The sequence below is a fragment of the Hypanus sabinus genome, chromosome 23 (assembly GCF_030144855.1).
Source record: "Hypanus sabinus isolate sHypSab1 chromosome 23, sHypSab1.hap1, whole genome shotgun sequence".
NCBI classification, from domain to species: Eukaryota; Metazoa; Chordata; class Chondrichthyes; order Myliobatiformes; family Dasyatidae; genus Hypanus; species Hypanus sabinus.
Genome location: NC_082728.1, coordinates 55,214,128 through 55,229,739, shown reverse-complemented (window position 1 = coordinate 55,229,739; position 15,612 = coordinate 55,214,128).

Below are 15,612 nucleotides of genomic sequence, written 5' to 3'. Positions count from 1 at the left end.
CACGCTGCCTCCTCATCTGCTTCTCCTAGGTGGTGTGTGGCTGCCTGAGTCTGTTGAGCTTTCCCCTGCCCAGGCTTAACCTCACCCTTTATGCTCCTGCACTTTTAGCTAAATGTCCCTTCTTGCTACAAGCACGGCAGACAGTGTCTTTGAATTTGCAATCATTTGCATAGTGCGTTCCTCCACACCGAAAACATTTCACCCACTTTTCCTGTCTCCCAGTCTCCCTCCTGACGTGGAGCACTGCTGCCGACTGCGACCCCCCCCCCCCCCCAATTTCCTGTCTGTATATCCTTGGCATTATCAGCAGCCAACTCCATGCCTTGAGCAATCTCTAGTGCTGTCTTGAAAGTCAACAATGTACGGTGTCATTATTAATGCTGCATACTAATCTGTCACAGAGCATGTCATCCAACACGGCTCCGAAATCTCAATGCTCCGATAGCTGCCGAAGCTCGCCCACAGACTGACCTGGCTTCCGGACATGGCTGTGAAACTTGAACTGTTGAACTATCACTGAAGGCTTCAGATTGTGGTGGTTCCCCACGAGCTTGACCAGTTCGTCGTATGGAATTTCTCCCGGTTTCCGCGGTTCCATATCAGCTTGTATGTCTTTGCCCCACACACACTCAGGTGAATAGAGCGCTTCTTAGCTTCCTCAGTAATTCCATTAGCACAGAAAAAGTGGCCCAACCTTTCCTCATACTCCAGCCACTCCTCGATTTGCTTGTCAAACACACCGACCGTTCTGAACGTAGCCATCCGAACGCAAGGCACCTCGCCCGCTCACAGCTCCTATCGAAAATGGAGCCGACCTGTCCACAAAACCAGTTTACCTCATTGCTAAAAATATGTGGTAACTTCTACTTCACAAAAAGACCACTCAACAACTTGATGGCCAAAACAGCATCTTTATCTCGGATGGCAAATGATATTTACAATACAGAGGCTTCCAGGTACCTCGTGTGGCATGGGTGGAGGAACTATATACAATGCATACCGGGAGTAGAAAGAGCGGAAGTAAAGACCCCGACAACCCCGGATCCCGCCTCTTGCTACCAACAGCTCCCCGATTAGTATTAACTTGCTTTTAATAATACTCACATCACAGCACTCTCCAACAGCCTCAACATGCTTTCTTTAGTAAGGCGACCAGAACTGTATGCAGTACTCCAGATGTGGCCTAACCAGAGTTCTATAAAGTTGCAATGTAACCTCCTGACTTTTGAACTCAATGCTTCAATGCTGAGAAGTGATGTTACAGGTACACAAAATGTTGGTATTTGTTGTATTAGACCATAAGATATAGGAGCAGAAATAGGCCACTTGGCCCATCGAGTCCACACCGCCATTCAATCATGGGCTGATCCAATTCTTCCAGTCATCTCTACTCCCCTGCTTTCACCCCATACCCTTTGATGCACTGGCTAATCAAGAGCCTATCTATCTCTGCCTTAAATGCACCCAATGACTTGGCCTCCACAGCTTCTAGTGGCAACAAATCCCACATATTTACCACTCTCTGACTAAAATAATTTCTTCACATCTCTGTTCTAGATGGACATCCTTTAATCCTGAAGTCATGCCATGGGAAATAACTTTGCCATAACTAATCTGTTCAGGCCATTTAACATTCAGAATGTTTCTATGAGATCACCCCTCATTCTTCTGAACTCCACGGAATATAGCTCAAGAACTGCCAGACATTCCTCATACCATGACCCTTTCTTTCCCGGAATCATTCTCGAGAATCTTCTCTAAACCCTCTCCAATGTCAGTATATCCTTTCTAAAATAAGGAGCCCAAAACTGCACACAATACTTCAAGTATGGTCTCACAAGTGCTTTATAGAGCCTCAACATCACATCCCTGCTCTTATATTCTATACCTCGAGAAATGAATGCCAACATTGCATTCGCCTTCTTCACCACCATCTCAACCTGGAGGTTAACCTTTAGGGTATCCTGCACAAGGACTCCCAAGTCCCTATGCATTTCTGCATTTTGAATTTTCTCCCCATCTAAATAATAGTCTGCCCATTTATTTCTTCCACCAAAGTGCATGAGCATACACCTTCCAACATTATATTTCATTTACTACTTCTTTGCCCATTCCCCTAAACTGTCTAAATCTCTCTGCAGGCTTTCTGTTTTCTCAACACTACATGCTCCTCCACTTATCTTTATATCATCGGTAAACATAGCCACAAATCTATTAATCCCATACTCCAAATCATTGACGTATATCATAAAAAGCAGAGGTTCCAACAATGACCCCTGTGGAACTCCACTAGTATTCGGCAGCCAATCAGCCAATGCTCCACCAATGCTAGTAACTTCCCTGTAATTCCATGGGCTCTTTTCTTGCTAAGCAGCCTCCCATGCGGCACCTTGTCAAAGGCCTTCTGAAAATCCATGTACACCACATCCACTGCATCTCTTTTGTCTATGCTGCTTGTAATTTCCTCAAAGATTGCAGTAGTTAGTGAGGCAGTTCTTTCATTTCAGGAAACCATGCTGGCTTTGGCCTATCTTTACATGTACCTCCAAATACTCCATAATCTCATCCCTAACAATCGATTCCCACAGTTTCCCAACCACTGATGTCAGGCTAACAGATCTATAGTTTCCTTTCCGCTGCCTCCCACCCTTCTTAAATAGCAGAGTAACATCTGCAATTTTCCAGTCATCCGGTACAATGCCAGACTCTATTGATTCTTGAAAGTTCATCATTAATGCCTCTACAATCTCTCCAGCTACTTCCTTCAGAATCCAAGGCTGTATACCATCAGGTCCAGGAGATTTATCCACCCTCAGACCATTAAGCTTCCTGGGCACCTTCTCAGTCGTAATTTTTACTGCAACTACTTCACTTCCCTGACATTCTTGAATGTCCGGTATACTGCAGATGTTTTTCACTGTGTAGGCTGATACAAAGTACACATTCAGTTCCTCTGCCATCTCTGCGTCTCTCATCACAATATCTCCAGCGTCATTTTCCATTGGTCTTATATTTACCCTCAGCTCTCTTTTACCTTTTATATACATTAAAAAGCTTTCAGTGTCTTCTTTGATATTCATCGCCAGCAATTCATCTTTTCCTTCTTAATGAACTTCTTAGTTTCCTTATGCAAGTGTACAATGTCCTGTGTATGTTACTCAAAATGGCTTCTTTGGTTTGTTATGAGCAGGAATGCTTCTTTGTCAGATAAGTGTTTCTCTCGCCGTTGTTTCGCTTTAGAATGGCTGATATGGTAATTGTATTCATTTGTTAATCAATGGAGAATGTTATTGTGTCTTGTGATGCTGGGAACTCGAGGGAGGGGTTTTCGCGGGTTTTTAGTGTGAGGAGGAGGCCGAGGAAGACGCCAAGGAAGGTGGACGTGTGCTGGACTGCTCGTAAGACCACTGGGGTGGTCCCAGGTGCGAAGGCGTGGCAGTCGGATGGGTCGATTGGTTCGTTGATTGAGCTCTAACGAGTGCACTAAACAGACTGAACTTTGATAAGTTGGCGCCTTTTGTTTTTTTCCTTATACATATATATATTGTATTGCCTACTACTCTTTTAATTTTAGTAAACTCTTTAAAGTGTATTTCATAACTGTATTTGTAGTGGGTTTGATATTGTTGGTGGGCGCGAGGCATAAACTCGATTCTCACAGCACCTGCGCGAACGGGAGGTGGGTTGGTGAGTTGCTGGAACTCGGTTTCCCCTAGACATATACCAGCCTTTTGGGTAAGTGTTACATTTGTGGGTTGCTCGTCCCGGATTGGATTGTCAGGGGCTGTGGAATCGTGCAGGCAGCAGAGTGGAATGGACAGAGTTAAGATTTTTTGTTGGTGCCAGTTTCAGGGGCCATCAGTGCAGTGGATTGGGAGCGGGAGCCATCCTGGGAGAGGAGGGGCGGCAGGCAGCGTGTGCTTTAACTGTGGGAAAGAGGGGCATTTCAGGTAGGACTGTGGAAGGCCGAGGGTGTGCTATAGCTGTGGAGAGGAGGGACACTTTAGGTGGGATTGTGAGAGACAAGGAGTCCCGCGGAGGACAAGCCCCCCTACGACTAAAAAGGGAGGTGTCGGGAAACTTAGGAGAGGCTCAGTGAGGGAACGGACTGGAGCCTCTGGAGGAACACGTTCCCAGAGATCAGCCGGAAGACCACCGGGTGCTCATGCCTCTATTCCGGATGGGCTGGTAGGACCCGTGCCAGTGTGGGTCTACGGATAGAGGGAGTTTACGCAAATGCCGTTCTTGATACGGGATCACAGGTGACCTTATTGTACTGGTCTTTCTACAATCAATATCTAAAGCATTTGCCCGTAACCCCATTTGACGCCCTGCAGATTTGGGGTGTGAGCGAGGGTGATTACCCATACGATGGGTACGATCGGTGAGATTGGAGTTCTCGGAGGGTGATGTGAGAGTGTCAGAAGCTATTGAGACATTGGTGTTGGTGTGTCCTGACCCGGTGGAAACCGGTGGTGCTGCCCTCCTGGTGGGGACTAACTCCCCTGTTGTGCGACGGCTCCTGGGAGCTTGTAAGGAGACGGGGGGGAAGACTTTCTGGAGACCCTCTCGGTGCATCCAGTGTTTTGAGCAGTGTTCGAAGAAGGGGTTGCCTCCCAAGGGCTGGACCCGGACTGTAAACGAGGGACGGTGTGGTGTATGCAGGTGAGGCCCAAGGTGATCCGACCCAGGGAGGTAGCACTAGTGATGGGGACCCTCAGATTCCCAGGAGTGCCGACGGGAGAAGCCCTGTTAGTAGACGCCCCAGACGATCTTGAAGGGGAGACACGATTTCCGGCGGGGGCGCTGGTGAGGCCCAAAGTGCAGAGACCAGGGGTGGTACATGCGAGGCGTATAGCTATAAGTGTCAGGAACACCACGGCAAGAGAAATCACCTTTAAGAGGGGAATGCCGCTGGCACATCTGTTCCCGGTGACGGTAATGTCTAGCGCACCAGTGAGGACCCCTAACGGGGAGGGATCGGAGCATCGAAGGGAGCTGACCGCTGAAGCCTTTAACTTCAGGGATTCCCCTGTGTCGCCGGAGTGGAAACACCGGCTAGTGGAGAAGATGCTGAAGATGGAAGCTATTTTTTCTCGGGGCGAGTTTGATGTTGGCTGCTCCAAAAGCACTCGCCACACCATCCGGGTGACGGAGGACACCCCGTTCTGAGAGAGATCCCGGCGGCTGGCTCCGGCAGATGTTGAGGACGTGCGACAGCACTTGTGCAAGTTGAAGGAGGCCGGAATCATTGCTGAGTCCCGAAGTCCTTATGCGTCTCCAATAGTGGTGGCATGGAAGAAGAATGGGCGAGTGCGCATGTGTGTTGACTACAGGACGTTGAATCGGCGAACTGTCCCTGATCAATATACTGTCCCAAGAGTCGAGGATCCGCTGGCCTGCCTGAGCGGTGCGAAGTGGTTCAGTGTGCTGGATTTAAGAAGTGGGTATTACCAGATCTCGATGAGTGCGGGCGATAAAGAGAAGACTGCTTTTATCTGCCCGCTGGGGTTCTTTCAGTTCGAACAAATGCCCCAAGGCATATCGGGAGCCCCAGCCACCTTCCAGAGGCTCATGGAGAGAACTGTGGGGGATATGAATCTGTTAGAGGTGCTGGTGTACCTGGACGATTTGATAGTGTTTGGATCGACTTTGGAGGAACATGAGGAAAGGTTGTTGAAGGTGTTGGGCCGGCTTAATGAAGAAGGGTTGAAGCTTTCCCTGGACATATGCCAGTTCTGCAAGTCGTCGGTTAACTACATTAGCCATATCATTTCGCGAGAGGGAGTGGCTACTGATCCAACCAAGATAGAGGCCGTGACCACCTGGCCGAGACCCCAGAAAGTGGGCGCTCTGCGCTCATTTGTGGGGTTCTGTGGGTATTACCGGCGATTTGTGAAAGGATACCCCAAAGTGTGTCACCCATTGACTCAGCTGTTGTGTGGCTATCCCCCGGTGGGAAAGAAGAGGACGGGGGACCGGAGGCAAGACGCTGGAGGATACTGGAACCCGGCGGAAACTTTTGGCTCGAGATGGGATGATCGATGTGAAGAGGCATTCCGATCTTTGAAAAGGGCACTGACCCAGGCCCTGGTGTTGGCTTTTGCCGATCCTCAGAAGCCATATGTGCTGCACACGGATGCCAGCCGAGAGGGTCTCGGGGCTGTTCTGTACCAGGAGCATGGCAAAGCAGTGAGGCCGGTAGCCTTTGTCAGCCGAAGCTTGTCGCCATCGGAGAGAAACTATCCCACTCACAAGTTGGAGTTCCTGGCGCTGAAGTGGGCTGTGGTGGACAAGCTGGGTGATTACCTGTACGGAGCCAAGTTTGAGGTGAGAACGGATAACAATCCTCTCACTTATATTTTGACTTCGGCGAAGCTGGATGCCACAGGACATCGGTGGCTGGCGGCCTTGTTGATATATGATTTCAGCCTGATGTACCGCCCCAGAAGCAAGAATGTCGATGCGGATGCGTTGTCTCGTCAGGAGCCGAGGGAACAGGAGAGGGACAAGGAGTGGGAGAGTGTCCCTGCCCCTGGAGTGAAGGTGATGTGTCAGTTTGCTATCACCGTGAAGGCCGAGGGAAGAGGGAGGCTGGAACGAGCCGTGGACCATTTGGGGGTTTTTGACGACGCCATACCCCTAGTTTACTGTGACCTGACCGCACTGCGGACTAAACAGTTGCCGGAACTGAGTCCGGGGGAAGTGGCAACTGCTCAGCAAAATGACCCGGGCATTGGCACAGTGTGGAGAGCGGTCGAGAAGGTGGATGGGGCGTTGGCTGAGAAGGCGAAACACCCACGCGTGCCTCTGTTGTTGAAGGAGTGGTCTCGGTTGAAGTTAAAGAACCAAATCTTGTACCGGGTAACGACGCCTCCAGACCAACCCCACTGTTGGCAACTGGTCCTGCCGGAGGAGTATCGGCAGGCTGTACTCTAGGCCTTACATGATGATTCTGGACACTCGGGGGTGGAAAAGACCTATGGATTACTCAAAGACCGGTTCTACTGGCCCCGGATGAGGGGGGACATCGAAGAATACGTAGGGGATGCCGTTGTTGCATCCAGAGGAAGACCCTGCCAGCATCAGCGGCTCCACTGTCGCACTTGCAGAGTGCGGGACCTCTGGACCTGGTATGTATGGATTTCCTGTCGATTGAGCCTGACACCAACAACTCCGCGAATGTCTTAGTCATCACCGATCATTACACTCGCTATGCTCAGGCATTTCCCACCAAGGATCAGAAGGCGACGACAGTGGTGAAGGTGTTATGGGAGAAGTACTTTGTGCATTACGGCCTTCCCAGGCGAATCCATTGTGATCAGGGGCGGGACTTTGAGAGCCGCCTTATCCATGAATTACTGACTATGCTTGGGGTTGAGAAATCCAGGACTACCCCTTATCACCCACAGGGAGATCCTCAGCCAGAGAGATTCAACAGGACCCTGTTGGATATGCTCGGGACGCTGGAGATTGGGCAGAAAAGCAGGTGGAGTCGTCATATTGGACAATTGGTTCACTGTTACAATTGTACTCGCAATGATGCTACAGGGTATTCACCCTATTATCTGATGTTCGGGCGGGAAGCGAGGTTGCCCATTGACGTGTGTTTTGGAGGTGGAGTGGGTGAATTACCCGGGAAGTCCCATCTAAAGTACGTGTCTGACATGAAGAGGGAGTTACAGCGGGCGTACGAGTTGGCCGAGGCGGCGGCTACCAAACAAAATCAGAGGAATAAGATGCGGTATGATCGAAAGGTGAAGTTTGTCCAATTATTGCCGGGTGTCTGGGTCCTTTTACAGAATTTGGGACTCCCTGGTAAGCACAAGTTGGCAGATCGATGGGTGGCCAGCCCCTATGTAATAGAGAGCCAGATGCCGAACCTGCCAGTTTACCGGGTGAAACCTGAGGACTGGGAAAGGGCCTATCAAGATACTCCATCGGAATCACCTACTGCCACTGGGTCAAGCGGTGCAGGTGGATAAGGAGCCTGAGTGGGAGGTTACGCCTAGTACAAGGACTCTGTGAGGGCGTGGAGAAAGGGAAGAGCCCGCTGCTGAAGAGCAGGGACGGGTCCCTCACCCGGGAATGGCTACCGATTCGGAAGAGGACGACTCAGATGAGTGGGCCCTGTTCCCATTCGCTGGTGCTCTAGTACCAGGAGAGGAGGCTTCCAATTCCCAATTCCAATTCCCATACTGAATTGGGTGAGAGGAGGGAAAGTCTTGAGGGTCAGATGGAGAGGCAGCCAACATTGGTGGGAGAGAGGGTGGAACCCGAGTGTGAGCCGGAGAGATCTCAGGTGAGGGAGGACCCCTGTGAGGAAGGGGGTGCGGGTCTGTCAGGTAGACCTGGGGTGTCCGAGACAGTGGGTTTGCAGGTGACGAGGGAGCCCAGTGGGGCAGAACGGGTATGGAGATCTCAGAGGATTAGGCGCCCCCCAGAGCGGTTGTCATATGTGGTACCGGGAGAACCGAGTGTGATTTCTACTGCTCTGGGTAGTTATGTCACTGCTTTCTGCACCTGGGTTGGGTTTTGTGTGTTGCAAGAAGCTTTGGGGAACTCTAGTAATGCCATGAGGGCATGACATTTGCTGGTGGGGAGAGAATGTACAATGTCCTGTGTAAGTTACTCAAAATGGCTTCTTTGGTTTGTTACGAGCAGGAATGCTTCTTTGTCGGATAAGTGTTTCTCTTGCCATTGTTTCGCTTTAGAATGGCTGATATGGTAATTGTATTCATTTGTTAATCAATGGGGAATGTTATTGTGTCTTGTGATGCTGGGAACTTGGGAGAGGGGTTTTCGCGGGTTTTTGGTGTGAGGGGAGTTGGGAGGAAGACGCCGAGGAAGGTGGACATGTGCTGGACTGCTCGTAAAACCACCGGAGTGGTCCCAGGTGCGACGGCGTGGCGGTCGGATGGGTCGATTGGTTCGTTGATTGAGCTCCAACGAGTGCACTAAACAGACTGAACTTTGATAAGTTGGCGCCTTTTGTTTTTTTCCTTATACATATATATATTGTATTGCCTACTACTCTTTTAATTTTAGTAAACTCTTTAAAGTGTATTTCATAACTGTATTTGTTGTGGGTTTGATACTGTTGGCGGGCGTGAGGCATAAACTCGATTCTCACAGCACCTGCGCGAATGGGAGGTGGGTTGGTGAGTTGCTGGAACTCCGTTTCCCCTAGACATATACCAGCCTTTTGGGTAAGTGTTACACAAGTTATTATAAGCTTCCCAATCCTCTATCTTCCCACCAGCTTTTGCTTCCTTGTATGCCCTCTCTTTTGCTTTTACTATGGCTCTGACTTTACTTGTCCTTCTTCCATTGAAGAATTCAAGAATTGATCCCAAAGTGGGTTTAACAAAAAGCCATCCCTTAGACGTTCTACAAATTCTCCCTTTTGAGGTCCAGTCCTGGCCTGGTTTTCCCAATCCACTTTCGTGTTAAAATCCACAATAATTATCATGACATTGCCCTTCTGACATGCCTTTTCTATTGCCTGTTGTATTTTGTAATCCACTTTCAGGGTATTGTTTGGAGGCCTGTATACAACTGCCATCAGGGTCATTTTACCCTTGCCATTTCTTAACTCAACCCATAGAGACTCTACACCTTCCGATCCTATGTCATCTCTTTCTAATGATTTAATATTTTTATTATACACAGGACCACACCATCCCCAGTGCCTACTAACCTATCCTCCTGATGCACCATATATCCTTGGATGCTCAGCTCCCAAAGGCAACAATCCTTTAGCCAAGTTTCAGAGATGGTCTCAACGTCATACTTGCCAATCTGTAGCTGAATTTCAAGATTGTCCATTTTATTTCTTAGTTTGTGCACATTCAAGTATAACACTTCCAGTCCAGCAGTTTTTGCTTTCTGTTGTAAATTATCCCCACTGGCTGTGATTATCCCTCATCTGCTGCCTGTTCTTCCTATCATCTCTGTTGTACGCTATCTTTGATTTATTTCCATTTTTATTTCAGTCCAATCAGTCCTGTTCCCATCCCCCTGCCAAATTAGTTTAAACCCTCCCTAACAACTCTGTTAAACCTGCCTGTTAGGATATTGAACCCCTTTGGGTTCAGGTGTAACCCATCCTTTTTGTACAGGTCATACCTCCCCCAGATGATCCAGGAACCCGAAACACCACCCCTACAACAGTTTTTCAGCCATGCATTAATATGCCTGATCATGCTAATCTTGCGCTTGTTAGCACGTGGCACAGGCAGCAATCCTGAGATTACTACCGTGGAGGTCCTGCTTTTAAGCTTCCTATCTAACTCCCTGAATTCTCTCTTCAGGACCTCCTCCCTTTTTCTACCTATGTCATTGGTACCAACATGTACCAAGATTTCTGGCTGTTCACCCTCTCCCCTCAGAATACTCTGCACCCAATCTGAGACATCCCGTACCCTGGCACCTGGGAGGCAACACACCATGCGGGTATCTCTATCAGGGTGACAGAATCTCCTCTCTGTTCCCCTCACTATGGAATCCCCTATGACTACTGCATTCCTCGTCTTCTTCTCTCCCTTCTGCACCACAGAACCAGGCTCAGTGCTAGAGATCCAATCACCATGGTCGTCCTCTGTCAGGTCACCGCCCTCAACAGTATCCAAAACAAGATAGCGATTACTGAGGGGATGGGCACAGAGGTGCTCTCTACTATCTGAGCTCTTCCCTTCCCTGGCAGTCACCCACTTGTCTAACTCCTGCAGCCTCAGCCCCTGTAGCTCCTCTCTATCTCCTGCTCACTTTCCCTAATAAGCTGTAGGTCATCAAGCCACAGCTCCAGATCCCTAATACAGTCTCTCAGGAGCTGCATCTCGGTGCACCTGGTGCAGATGTGGCCATCTAGGAGACTGGGAGATTCCCAGGATTCCCACATCTGACACCCAGAGCAATTATGTGCAGTTCTGATCTCCACACTACAGGAAGGATGTTATTAAGCTAAAGAGCATGCAAGTGAATTAATAGGATAGTTGACATTCTGAGTTGAGACCCTTCTCCTGGAAGCAATGTCAACTGTCAATTACTCTATAGGTGCTACCTGACCTATTGAGTTTATCCAGCATTTGGTGTGTAGGCGAAAACAGATGTTATGGGGGAAGGAGAAAAGAAGTTTGAACAGGAAACAATGGACATGACTGTTCCCTTGCTTGAGACTTGGTGATCATTATGGTTCTGTAACAGCTCCTCAAATAACTTGCCCACAGTTATTTCTTGTCAAGATTGATAATTAGCATGAGTTGGTAAAATCAATGACAATCAATATATTAAAAAACCTGAACTGGTCTGAATGATCTGCCGGACCAACATGCACTCTGCAAAGTATTTCATTCTGAACTATACAGACATATTTCTCATAACAGATAACACCTGTCATAGAATATGGAGAAAACAGAACTCTTTACAGTTGCTGAAGAATACATTCTGCATACAATTCAAATACCTTCAGAATATGGGGAGATTATCCCGAGGGATCAGCCCTGACTCCAGTGATTTATTTGGTCTCTTTTGGAATAAAAGTGAAGTATAAATCATACTGAGTCTTAATTCCATTTGATCAATAACCATTAAAATGGGCTTTGAAAACCTCTCACTGAGCTGTCATAGCCCTGCTGTCTGTGTCCTGATGATTAACCCTCATGCCCATTCACGTTGTTCTGAGACAGATGTTAGAATGAGCTGGTAACCTCACATCTGGGCTCAGCGGCAGGTTGGGAAGACAATAGTGCAGGGGGTGGAGATAATTGGAACAGGGAGCCCAGAGGAGGGGAAGGGAGGTATTGGGGTGCAGATAGGGAGGGGAAATTGAGGTTCTGAGGGAATTAATGGGGTTTGGGTACTGACAGCAGAGGAGTTGGGGTGAACATTGGGAGGGGAAGTGTTTGGGGAAGTTGGAGGTGATGGGGGGAGATGGGTTTTGTGGTGACAAGAGCACAGATTGGAAATGATGGGGGATATATTGGAGGTGATGGTAGTGAAAGTGGCGAGGAGAGGGGGAAGAGTAGAGGTGACAGAGGAGGGGTTGGCAGTGGCTGGGTGATGGGGAATGAAGGAGTGAGGGATTGGAGCTGGGGATGTTGGTGGTGACTGAGGGTGGGGGAGGGGTGGAGGATGTTTGAAGTTGGGGAGGGGTGGAGGATGTTGGGAGCAGGTATTTACAATGACTAGGGGAGGGGAAGGGATGTCACTGATGAGAGGTGGGATAGTGGATGGGGTGTGTTAGTGGTGACTGAGAGTGGGGAAGGGTGTAACAGTGACTAGAGGAGAGGGAGGATGGGAAGGGTGTTAGTAGTGACTGGGGTAGGGGAGAGAGAGGCTCTCTTGCCAGTGACTTGAGGAGAGGGAAGGGTGAAGATATCCACAGTGGCTGGGGAAGGAGGAGGGAATGTTAGTGGTGAAGGGAGCGGGAGGGGTTGGAAGATATCTGGGCTTAAGGTATTGTGGTGGCAGTGGGATTGGTGATGATCAGCACAGACTGCCCCTCTCACTCTGAGTGGTAGGTCTGATGATGTCAGGGTGTGATGTGGATAGGAACTGTTGCGCTACCATGGTCAAAGCTGGCAGCAGTGATCAAGAATGGGCTGTGGGGTGCAAGGCTTGACAGGGGGCCACCTCACTGGAAAGTTCCGGCCACACTGAGCACTTCATCAGTATGTGTGGGGGCCCCGCAGGTCCCACTGGAAAGGAAGTGAATGTCAGGAGTTGGGGGACATCTCCAAATCCACCCTATCCCCTCACTGCATTCATGGGAGCTGTCATATGGTGAGAATCATCTCACCTTGCATTTGAATGGATAGAATCCCGACTAAGATTCTTTGACCATGGGGACATTGAAGAAGGAATGATATTCCCTATGGTAGATGACAAGGAGACCCCATTCATAGATATCATGTTTAGACATCTATTTTCTTTCAAGTGATTATGAAGACTCTTGGTAAGAGCAGACCTCTCCTGGGAGCTGTTGCATGGTGGGAATCATCCCTCTGTTTCTCAGAACGAACAGAATCTCCAAAATTCCTGGGTGTTAACCTGTCAAATTAACCTGTTGGATCCTGGATCCAACACATGGATGCAATATAAATGAGGTTTTCCAGGACTGGGACTTCAGGTTTCTGTCCCTTCAGCTTGATGGTAGCAGGAAGAAATGGCATGGCCCGAGTGGTGGGGGGTCACTGATGATAGATGTTACTTTCTTGATGCAGCACCTCCTATAGATACTACCGATAGTGGGGAAAGATGTGCTCATTATAGAAACATAGAAACAAAGAAAACCTACAGCACAATGCAGGTTCTTTGGCCCACAAAGTTGTGCTGAAGACATCTCTACCTTAGAAATTACAAGGCTTACATGTACCTATCTAAAAATCTCTTAAAAGACCCTATCATATCCGCCTCCACCAGCGTTGCAGGCAGCCCATTCCACGCACTCAACACTCTCTGAGTAAAAAACTTACCCCTGACATCTCCTATGTACCTACTCCCCAGCACCTTAAACCTGTGTCCTCTTCTGACAACCATTTCAGCCAGGATCTGTAGAATTTATTAGAGTATTTGGTGCTGAGCTGAAACTCCTTAACCTTCAATGGAAGTAAAAATTCTGGGAAGTCTCCCTATGATTGCATCCATGTGCTGGGCCCAGGACAGGTTGTCCTATATGTTGATGCTCTAGAATTTAAAGCTGCTGACCCTCTTCATCACCATTCCTCAATTTAGACCGGCACATGCTTGTATTCTTTCCCCTTCCTGAAGTTAACAATTGGCTCTTTAGTTTTGCTGTCGTTGAGTGAGAGATTATTGTTGCAGCAACACTCTACCAAGCATCTTACCTTGCTTCAATACGCTGAATCATCAATAACCGTGACTTGTGAATCATGAATTTGTACATGCAATGAAGCTTTGATTAGCCACATGTGTGTGTAGAGAGTAGAGCAGAGAACATGCAGCTTTGAGGTGTATCGATAGTCAGCGAAAACTTTAATGGCTAGAAGATCTATTTTATTGAATTGGAAAGAGATGAATCCTCCAACTACTTCTCAATGGTTTTTCCAAACCATATTCTGTTTAAACTTAGAAAAAAGTTAGGAGTGGTACCTTTGATCCCTTGGTTAAATTTGAAGAAACTTGGAGGCCATTTATCCAATACTTTCACAGAATGTAATTTGATCTTTTCTGATCTTATATTATTTATTAATTTGGGTAGAGGAGCAGAGTTGATGACATTAATGATTTTATCTGATATAATAGAATAGCCCAGCTTAGTTTTGTTTAGTTTTATTTCTGTTTAGTTTAGTTTACTTTGTTTTTGATTTTTCAATTGTTTTTTTTTCCATTTTTTATTTCCTTGTATCTTGTCTATATTAAGAATATGGGAAGTCAATTATATTGGTGTTACTTATAGTTTCTACTTACATGTGTTAATTGCCAACAATGTAATCCCACTCCCTTTGTACTATTATGACCACTATGTATTTGTCTAGAAAAGTTCAATAACAAGATTAAAAAAGAAAGAAAGATAGTCAGCGAGCAGATGTTTCTCAAATTCTCACTGACTGAGGATTGGCAATGATATCCCAATGTGATATGTTCTATATCACATGTTCTCTGTTCTATGTTCTATATCTTCTCAGGGTTTTGGCAAACACATTTTTAAATGCCCATTGTAGAAGTCTTTTTGAAACAGTTGAATCTGCAGAAGTGACCCATTCTGAAGGCTTTAACCCACTGAAACATGCAAGACAGGGCTCTTGGTAACTACAGACTAGATATGAACTGTAAACCCCTGACATTTGAAGCTATTTGTATTTCTGTCGGTGTTGTCATTTCAGGTTTCTCTTTGACCTACACACAAAATGCTGAAGGAACTCAGCAGTTCTTGCTCAAGTTTTCCTACATCTGCAGAACTTCTTGTGTTCTCCTTGACCTGTTAGCTCCTATGCCATTGCCCCTGAGCTTTTGTATTCTCTCAGCCCTGACTACAAGAAACCTATGCATTGCTGACAAGTTGATAAATTACTGCTCGGACAGACAGCCATACCACAATAAGATGTTGCCATAGCAACAATACCAAGTGATGTCAATTTTGATGTGCTGCCTAAATTTAATGGCCAGAGGAAAACAAGGTGAAGTATTTGTTTATTTTTAGGGACATGCTCTTTGGGATTATATCAGAGAGGAAATTCAAATCTTGGTAAAGATGTTCTCATTGGTAAATTGATTGAAATTGAATTTTGCCTACAGCTTGCTTGACACTTTTGTACAAATTCATCGACTGTCACAGCTCAGAAGCAGTCTATTGTATGCCATACCCTCGTCCTGCTCCCAACCTACAAATCTTTCTCCTTTTGTCGGTACGGTGCTTGGTACAGCAAGGGGAGGGCACTGATCCTATGGTCAATCTTAACTGGAGACTGGGTGAGTGGGGTTTCAGATAACTTATGGAGAACTCACAGCTGTGAAGGAAAGAGGTGGTGTCCGATCCAACAGATGGTGTCAAGGATTGGCTTGGAAATTCTTATTATGATCACAAGTCCCTGTTGGATATTGGTAATGTTGAATACTGTCAGTCTGATTCACTGGTTTACTAGTGCAGGG